The 9,083-nt window shown below is 41.3% G+C and overlaps 1 non-coding gene across 1 annotated transcript; it reads left to right on the top strand.

Moving 5' to 3' along the window:
- The first annotated feature begins 7,976 nt into the window (after positions 1-7,976).
- Positions 7,977-8,082, top strand: LOC122007498. Its single transcript, XR_006118990.1, has one exon. It is a non-coding gene; the product is annotated as a small nucleolar RNA R71 (small nucleolar RNA).
- Positions 8,083-9,083: the final 1,001 nt, after the last annotated feature.

Here is a 9,083-nt window from a genome sequence, read left to right as displayed (position 1 = left end):
TGACCACTGAATACCTCTGGGGTACTGCTAACTTTTCGGCGAATGCCCTAGATATATAAGAATAGGTTGCCCCAGTATCGAATAAAATAGTTGCACTTTGCTGTAAAATACTAATCTGACCTGTAACAACTGTCGAGGCATTTGCTACGTCTTCTCTGGTTAAGGAGTAGATCCTTGCATTCGTCGTTGCTGGAGGGGCTTTTAATCTGCCCTGACTGATGTGTAGACCATCTAAAGCAGCTTGCATCTGATGCAACTGTGCTGGCTTGGCTTCGTACTGGATCAGCTGTGGTGGAGGGAAGATGGCCTTATTCGGACACTGCTTGGCCATATGCCCTTCCTGTCCGCATTCGAAGCATCCTCGTGTGCCCTTACGACAAACTCCAGGATGGAATTTCCCACAAGTAGCACACTTTGGGTAACTAGGCTGCTTGCTAGCTGGCCCTCCTTTTGGGTAACTCCCTGGTTTGCGCTTGTTGCTGGAGTTCCCTTTCCAGTTGGAGCTGTGGCCCTGTTGTTTCTGAGTACCTGAGCCTCCTTGCCCTTTTGACTCTAAGAGGACTTGCTTCTGCTGCTTGATATTATACTGGTAGTGCTCTGTGGTCAGAGCACTGCTGACTAGTTCTTCGGTGGTTTGCGGCCTATGAACACCGCCAGCTACGATCATTGCTATTTCCGGCCTCAGCATCTTGAGCATCAACCAGACTCGTTCTTTTTCTGTGCTGACTAGTTCAGGGCATAGACGAGCCAATCTTTTGAATTTCTTCACGGCTTCCTCAACTGATAGGTTGCCCTGACGAAACTCGGTGAACTCGTCGTAGTGGCGGTTTGTGACCCGCATGTGAAAGAATTCCTCAAAGAACTCCTTCTCGAAGTCTGCCCATGTCATCTGGTTTACTGGGCGCTTCGCTCTAATTCTCTCCCACCACATGCGTGCATCCCCTGTCAAGCATAAAGAGGCACATTTCTCGCCAGTCCAGGAGCTCCATCAAACTTTCCAGTGTTTTGAACCAGGCTTGAGCATCCCATGGTTCGTTGGTTCCTGAGAAATTCTCTGGCTTGACTCTCTGCCACTGGATCAGATAGGCTTCTCTCTGTGTTCCTACTGCTGGAGCTACTAGTGCTGCAGGCTGGACTGGTGGAACCTCTAAGACTACTAGTGTCGCTATGTTTGGTTCCGGGGTAACTGTGGGAGTATTCTGCTGATTAGCCTTTAAGGTGGCTATTTCCTGTTGCTGTTCATCTAGCTGCTGCTGTAACTGAGCCACTAATGCTGTAAGGTCTGGGGTAGGCACTGAACTGCCTGCCTCATGCTGGGGCTCAGTAGCTAGTGCCCTTCTAGCTGGGCGTCCTCGTGCCATTCTAGAGACATAGAGGCATATATGACTAATACAATCTTAATAGAGTAACTACTGTTATCATGTTAACTACTATCATAAACAAACATGCTTTAGTTATATCTGAACATGGAAACAAGACACATAGAGAAAGTGAGAGACGTTCTTACTTGGAAGCTGCAGGTTCAATGCTGATGTGTGTGTAGGAAGTATGGAAACTACTCTGATACCACTATGTAACGACCCGCCTTCTACTGACTAGGCTGTGAGGCCGATCGTTACATTAATCTGTGCTAACTATTCCAAGACCATCATCTAATCTAGGTGCGGAAGCTGTACTAATTAAAATTTTGCTAAACTGTCAACATTTCTTGGTTCTACATGTACTAAGGGGTGTAACTAAAGTGTACTTAACATATACTACATCTCCTATGGTCATGGAACTGAAATAAACATTTTCCAGCTGTTATCAGACCTCCCAATCGATCCATTGATCGATTGGAATGGTTGAATCGATCCAGTGATCGACTCAGCCGGCTACTGTATGCGGGACTTGGGTCAGATCGATCCAGTGATCGATCCAGCACGCTACTGTGCTCGGGACAATATTCTGGATCGATCGGCTGATCGATCCGGTGATCGATCCCAGAGCTCTCTGTTCACGACAGAAACTGCTGGATCGATCGGTTGATCGATCCAGAAGTCTACTGTTCGTGGAACAAATTGCCCAATCGATCAGCTGATCGATTGGGAACCCCCAATCGTTCCACCGATCGATTGGAGTTTCTGATTTTGCAGCAAAGCTCTGATTTCAGCACTTGTTCGTGCTAAAATTACTCATATCAATTCTAAACTAAATGTAAAACATTCTAACATCACACACATAGTATTTTAAGCATGATAGGGTGCATGACTAACTAATTCATAGCAATTAACATACTAAGGTGCAAGTAATAAAATGCTAAAAGGTTCTAATGCTTAAAACAAGCTTGCTGAAATTCCCTAAGATCTTTATTTCAAGTTCCTGCCCACACACATCTTCGTAGCATTGCCCTCCAGCCTTCGCTAGTCCATCTTCCCTTTACCTTTATCTGCAGTATAAGGAAAATAGTATCTGTAAGCTTGAGAGCTTAGTAAGAAACCATCTACCTCACTAAAACATGCATTCAATGCAATATGCTTTTGAAAGAATGCTATTAAAATCATATGCTGAACTTGAGAAACATGGCATACTGAAATCATTACACATGAATAATAAAACATGGCATACAGGTTCATAAGATATGGAAATCAAAACTGATCATAAGACTATCACATGCCTTCATAAGAAAACTAAACAGAGCATGGACTGAACTAAGCTGATGCTAAACTATTGCTAGAATTATACTACTTTCACATAGCTATTTTGTGAGGTTCTGAAAACTATTTACATAGTAAGTGAAAATACATAATCATGCTGCTGTTTGGGCCCGGCAACTGTACTTTGCTGTGTGCGCATCCCTTACTAGACCCGGGTTTGCAAGTCCCGAATTTAGTAGGGTTACTAGGTTAGCTGAACCTAGGGACGACTATGGGAGCCCAACTCAATGGATATCTAATCCAGTACAGTGCCACTGAGAAAGTAAAATACTGAACATAGGCTAATAAATTCTCGTCTTGCTTTCACTAGGTTGTCTAAACCTAGAACTAGGTTATCTAAACCTAGAGGCGACTGTGGGAGTCCACCCATTGGACATCTAGTCCTGTAAAAACTGGAGCAAGACTCAATAAGCTATGAAATGCTTCTATTGCATTTATGTAAGCCACTAAAATACCTAAGTTGCATTTTTCTGTGCTAAACAATTTAAATCGAACACTTGGTATGCGCTAATTTGCATCCTTTGTGTCGGTAGTCTACATATTACTAAACTAATACATGAAATTCACACAAGAGCTACTTATACTGCAGGTGAGGGTTTCTTACCTCCTGCTCGAAGTTTCTTACGATTCTAATCGCTAGATTTCCGGTGGGGAAGATCCCTTCGACGATCTCCTTGCGTCTATGCGTTCCTCTCGCGGAGAGGAGCGTCCTCGTGCCTTTGACGTTGCCGGAAACTACTCCTATGGCCCTAGGGATGGAACCCTAGGTCTTCCTTGTGGTTGGCGCCGAAGGAAGAAGAAAAGGGAGAGGTGCGGCGTGAGGTTAGGGTGAGGAGGAGAAGTTACCGATTAAAAATTCTATCTCCCCACTTATTAATTCCTATTTATATTAAGAAATTAATTCGCCCAACTCCAACATAAATATAATTGATTCCCTTTCCTTTCAGCACGACCCTACTGGGTTCACTTGGTTACCATGGTTCACCATAAGTCATAGGACTCATTAGGTCTAGGGTTCAATTCCCGCGTAGGTTATTTTCGTTTTCTATTTATTTTTGCTACTTCCGCTACTCTAAAAATTCTGTAAAAATATCCAAAAATCTCAGAAAAATTATAGAATATTTCTAAAATAGGTTTGAGAATTTTCTGGCGTTACAACGAGGGTGCCTCGGTAGATCACTGGAATTCGAGTCTAGTAAATAGCAATAAGGATAAAGATAGATGGTATGGGTCCCTACTTCCTTACGGAGGAATTGTCTCTCCCTTCAAGAGAATGTCCTAGACATCCGTGAACGGCTTACCCTTGTCACTAGGGCCCCTCGCGTGTACGATCTAGAGCACTCTCTCTACGAGAGCAACATTTCCTAAGGGATTGTTTCTCCTTTTAAGGGAGCGTCTTAGACGTCCAAAAAGGGTTACCCCAGTCACTAGGGTACCTTGGTCAATACGCTCTAGGGCATCCCCTTTGCGAGATTAACCATCCTCCACATCAATCAACAAAGCATGAAATATAAATATGTCACACAAGCATGACCAAGGCATGAACAAGTCATCGAATAAAAATAAGATAAATCTACATAGTTCTACATCTCCATTGCATTACAAGTACTCCCTAATCCTAGAAGAGGACGTCTACTCCATTGTGGGGGAAGAACAACCCCAGAACAATAAGAAAAGAATACTTACAACCCTTGATTTGAGAAGAAAGGGAAGAAGAGATACTTGCCGATGATTCCGATGTCTTGGGGATGCCTCCTTGCTCCGGAGATGGACGGATCGTGAAGGAACGGTAGTGGATGAAGCTCTACGGCTTTCCTCGAGGGGAGGGATGAAGTCCCGAACCAAAGATCTACCCCAAGAATAGGTTTCTTGACCCTTTTATAAGCTAGGGTATAGGCGACGCATGGCCCGTGGCATGGCCGTACAAGGTTGGCACGACCACGTCCATCCTCTCCTCTGGCTAAGCTGCACGGTCGTGCCGATTAGCACGACCGTGTGGTCTCTGGCTTCTGCTCCCTAAGGCACGGCCATGCAAGGATGCACGGCCGGGCATTCCTTTGTCTCAGCCTGGGGTGGCACGGCCGTGCAATGATGCACGACCATGCACTGCTTCGCCTCTGCCATGGCCGCACGACCGTGCAAGGGTGCACGACCGTGCACTACTCCGCCTCTGCCATGGCCGCACGACCGTGCAAGGGTGCATGGTCGTGCACTGCTCCCTTCTGTCCGGTCACACGGCCATGTGTTGCACGACCGTGTTCTTTGGCTTATTTCGATGCATAGATAATCGTCGTTTTTGCTCCAAAAGTCATCCCTGTCAACACAAAACCAAACAAAGAGCAGATATCCGAACAAAAGAATATATATAATGAATACAAGACGAAAGAGGCAATCATGCAACGAACAAATATGAATAAAGTACGTGAATGTGCGCTAAAACATGCGTAAATGATCATAATATTTGTGCGCATCACACCCCCAGACTTAAACATTTGCTTGTCCTCAAGTAAAATTCGCAATCTAGATTCATGTGGTTAGATAGTGCATCATAATCATTAGCAAGTAAATCTAATTCTATCAAATGATTTCATTGGTGAGCAAGATACAAAATTAGTTTAAGTATGACCTAATTAGTAGTTCTCCGTGCTTAGTGCAAAAGTGGCCTAGATTTATAAAGTTTCAATCCCTAAGTCAAGTCAAGTAGTTATAAAATTGTGTTCCTTATGCTTCCGGCGATAGGCACTTACCTGCCACACATAAGGTTCGTTCCCCTCAAAAATGCTATGCATCGTCTACACAAGGTCTCAAAGGAATACTCAGTATCAAGAGAAACATAGCATTCATTTCCCTAGTAACCTAACTCGGTCTCAAAGGGGTGAATTGCTAGTTTCCACTCACGACAACTAATTTTTTATCCCTTATTTTTTTCATTGAATGTTTGCAAAGTATCAAACTTGAACAAACCTTCAATTTTTTTCATTTTTTTTATTTTATTATTTTTTTTTTTTGGGATTAATTTTTCCAAATGAGCTTACATGATCTGAGTTTATCCAGTAACTAAAATGTAGTTGAGAGGTCACTATAGAATCGCAAGTACTAGTCCAATTCTATGAATCATGACTATTTTAGAGTTATCAACCATAAAAAATAGGTATAGTGTATAGAGATCCTAAAACAAGGTCAATACTTAAACTCTTATAGTAAAAATATTTCTCACTTCATGCTATCATAGGTAGAAAAAGATAGATCACTAAACGTAAGTAACACATGAACCACATAAAATCTAGAGCAGACGTGCTAGTATTTTGCAATAAGGAACAAGCAATCATAATGTGATGTAAGATGCAACTAGCAAAAATTTTATTATGCAAAATGAAATAAGCAAAAATAAAACTAAACCAAATGCATCTAATGCATCCCCCCAGACTTAAACTTTTCATTGTTCCAATGAAAACTAAAAACAATGTGGAGGAGATTTAATGTAAGAGAAGTTACCAAATGATACGTGCCAAATATCCATGTCATGAACTTCTCCATCATGTAGTTGCCCTCCTCCTAATCTTTGAGTCCTATAAAAGAAGATAGACAACAAAAATTAAGTAGAGGATACATGTTTATTATAAAGAAAGAACTAAAGATATAAAAGAAAACAAGGAAAATGAACTTGGGTTGCCTCCCAAGAAGCGCTTGTTTAAGGTCATTAGCTCGACCACCTCATTAGATTCATCGAAATCTCGCTCTTGGAGGGGTAAGATATTTTAGAACCCTTTTACCAAGGGCTCTTATTATGGAAGGAGCTTTCATCAAAGAGTGAAGAATCGCCCTCTCCATCTTCGTCTTCTTGGAAATTCTTTCAGAGGTCGAAGACGGTTCAGATCGAGCTTCCAATTATAGGTTCCATGAAAATCTGCACACCCAAAAGAAAGGCAAACCTCCCACAAGCATGTAATATAAGAAGGAACTAGACCCGTATTAGTATGAACTGAATATGTATCAAAAATCGAATCACATCCAACAAAATCAATTATAGGTACCTCTTTAAAATTTTCCAAAAAATCACTAGAAATACTAACCTTGCATTGCTGAGAGATACCTGAAAGTTCTAAACATGTGGATGTGACTTCCTCTGAATCAAATGATGGTTCTGGCTCTGGCTCAGGCTCTGGTGTTGGTACTTCCAAAGGTGGTGATTCTTGAGACTCTGCACAAGTCCCTACACATGGATCCACAACATGTTCAATTCTTGCAACTCTCATAATCTCTAAAGGTTGTGTGGATGAAGGAGGTGATTCTTGAGATGTTGTTTCCATATCACAGCCCCCTACACTTCCTTCCAAATCATCATTATCAACATAAGCGTCCAAAAATAAACTAACATCTATATCTTGAACAGGAGAATCAACTATAGGAGGATCATTGACTTCATTTGCATTTTTGCGTTGATCTACCTCAATACATTCATCATCTGAAAATTCAATGTCACTATAACGTCCTGTAAAATCGGGAGGAAGATCTGAAAACTTGTTATCCACTGCATTATTATCACAATCCTCATCTGAAGAGTCCTCATCTTCATATGTATCCAGAAATCTACACTCAACCATATTAGTGTCACAGAATTTGCCAAAGTCTTCGTTTTCATTGACCCTCACTAGCCTTTGTGGAAAAGGAACCTTTAGTGAAGGTCTTGCGAATGGCTGAGCTTGTGATAGAGGTATAAACTGCTTGTCCAGTGTTGGTGTGCTCAACTGTTGAGGGAAAGGTACTTATGGCCTTTGGGAACTTCCTAGAGAAATGGAACTGAGTTCTTGTGATCTTCTATTATTCTTCTCTTCAATTCTAAATATATCCTTCTTCAGAAGTTCTTCATGTTTCTTTCCCTTTCTCAACTCAGTATCATTACAAATCTCACTAGATTTTATCTGCAAAGGAGGGGGATCTTCTTTGAACCATTTTGAAACTATGCTCTCAATCGTTGCACCCAAATGTTTGCGCTCCCCATTTTGTGACTTGTGGATTTCAAAACTCTTGGATGGTTGCATTGTATTTTGTTTCACAGGCTCTCTTGTATAGATGGCTTGTACTTCTTGAATTTCTGAGGGAGATTCCATCTAACTTTTGCTCGACCATCCATGGAGGTTCAATGCCACTTGATCAATTAATGCATAAGCTTCTTCTATACCCTTGTCCATAAAAGAACCTCCAGCTGATGAATCCAACAAACACTTATTTGAAAAAGAAATTCCTCTATTGAATATGTGTAGAATCGGTTATTTCTCCAAACCATGATGAGGGCACTGTCTTTGTAGAATCTTCAATCTGTCCCATGCTTCAAATATTAATTCTCCATGTGCCTGAGCAAAATTCGTGATGCAACTCCTCATGTAGATTGTTCTGCTTGGAGGAAAAAAGTGATTCAGAAATTGCTCCTCCAATTGTTCCCAACTTGTGATGCTTTGAGGACGGAGAGAATATAACCAAGTCCTTGCTTTGTCCTTGATACTAAAAGGAAACGCCATCAACCGGACTGCATCTGCTGATACTCCTTCACAGTTCACCAAATCACAAAGCTCTAGAAATGTCTCAAGATGCAGATAAGGACTTTCTAATACTTCTCCTCCGAATTTGTGACCTTGTATCGTGGAAATTAATTCTGGGTCTAGTTGGAAATTTTCTGCATCAATATGAGGCTGCACAATGGGAGACATAAATCTTGCAGAAATAGGTGCCGAGAAATCTCTTAAGGCCCTACTTGACATGTTAGTGCTCATCGAAATAAAATGAGTAAAAATAAAAATGAAGAATTAAAGATAAAAAATAAAATGTTATATGAAAAATAATAAACAAAATACAGAATTTAAATTGCTAGTAAAAAAATGCAGATTTTTTTTTTGAATTATGAAAATGGGAAAACTCAAAGCTATTCACAAGTCTAGATTAACTAAATTACTAATCTACTAATGTTAATGCGAACAGTCCCCGGCAACGGCGCCAAAAACTTGTTACGCAGCGGCAAGTGTACGGTTTCATCGTCAGTAATATAAAAGATTTGTCGAATCCACATGGACTGTTGATTAACCACTAGAGATGTCGCAAGTAGGTAATCTAGACGGTCGAAAGTTATCTTTGGCGCTTGGAAACTAACGAGAGTAATTGAAGAGAGAAAGAAGGTTGAGAGAGAGAGAGAGAGAGAAGAGATCTTGGAGGGAATGAGCTTCGGGAGATGGATTCTAGGATTTCGATTTCATTGTAATACTAGGAGATACTACATAAATTGCTTAGTTTCTACCCTCTATGTCCATGCTCTTGTAGGAAGTTAGATTGGTCAATATCCCTAAGTATCGAACAGAGACGATCACTGTGAAATCCTGTAACGGTTAACCCCAC

The sequence above is a fragment of the Zingiber officinale genome, chromosome 7B, assembly GCF_018446385.1.
Source record: "Zingiber officinale cultivar Zhangliang chromosome 7B, Zo_v1.1, whole genome shotgun sequence".
Classification (NCBI taxonomy): Eukaryota; Viridiplantae; Streptophyta; class Magnoliopsida; order Zingiberales; family Zingiberaceae; genus Zingiber; species Zingiber officinale.
This window is presented reverse-complemented; position numbering and strand designations above follow the sequence as displayed.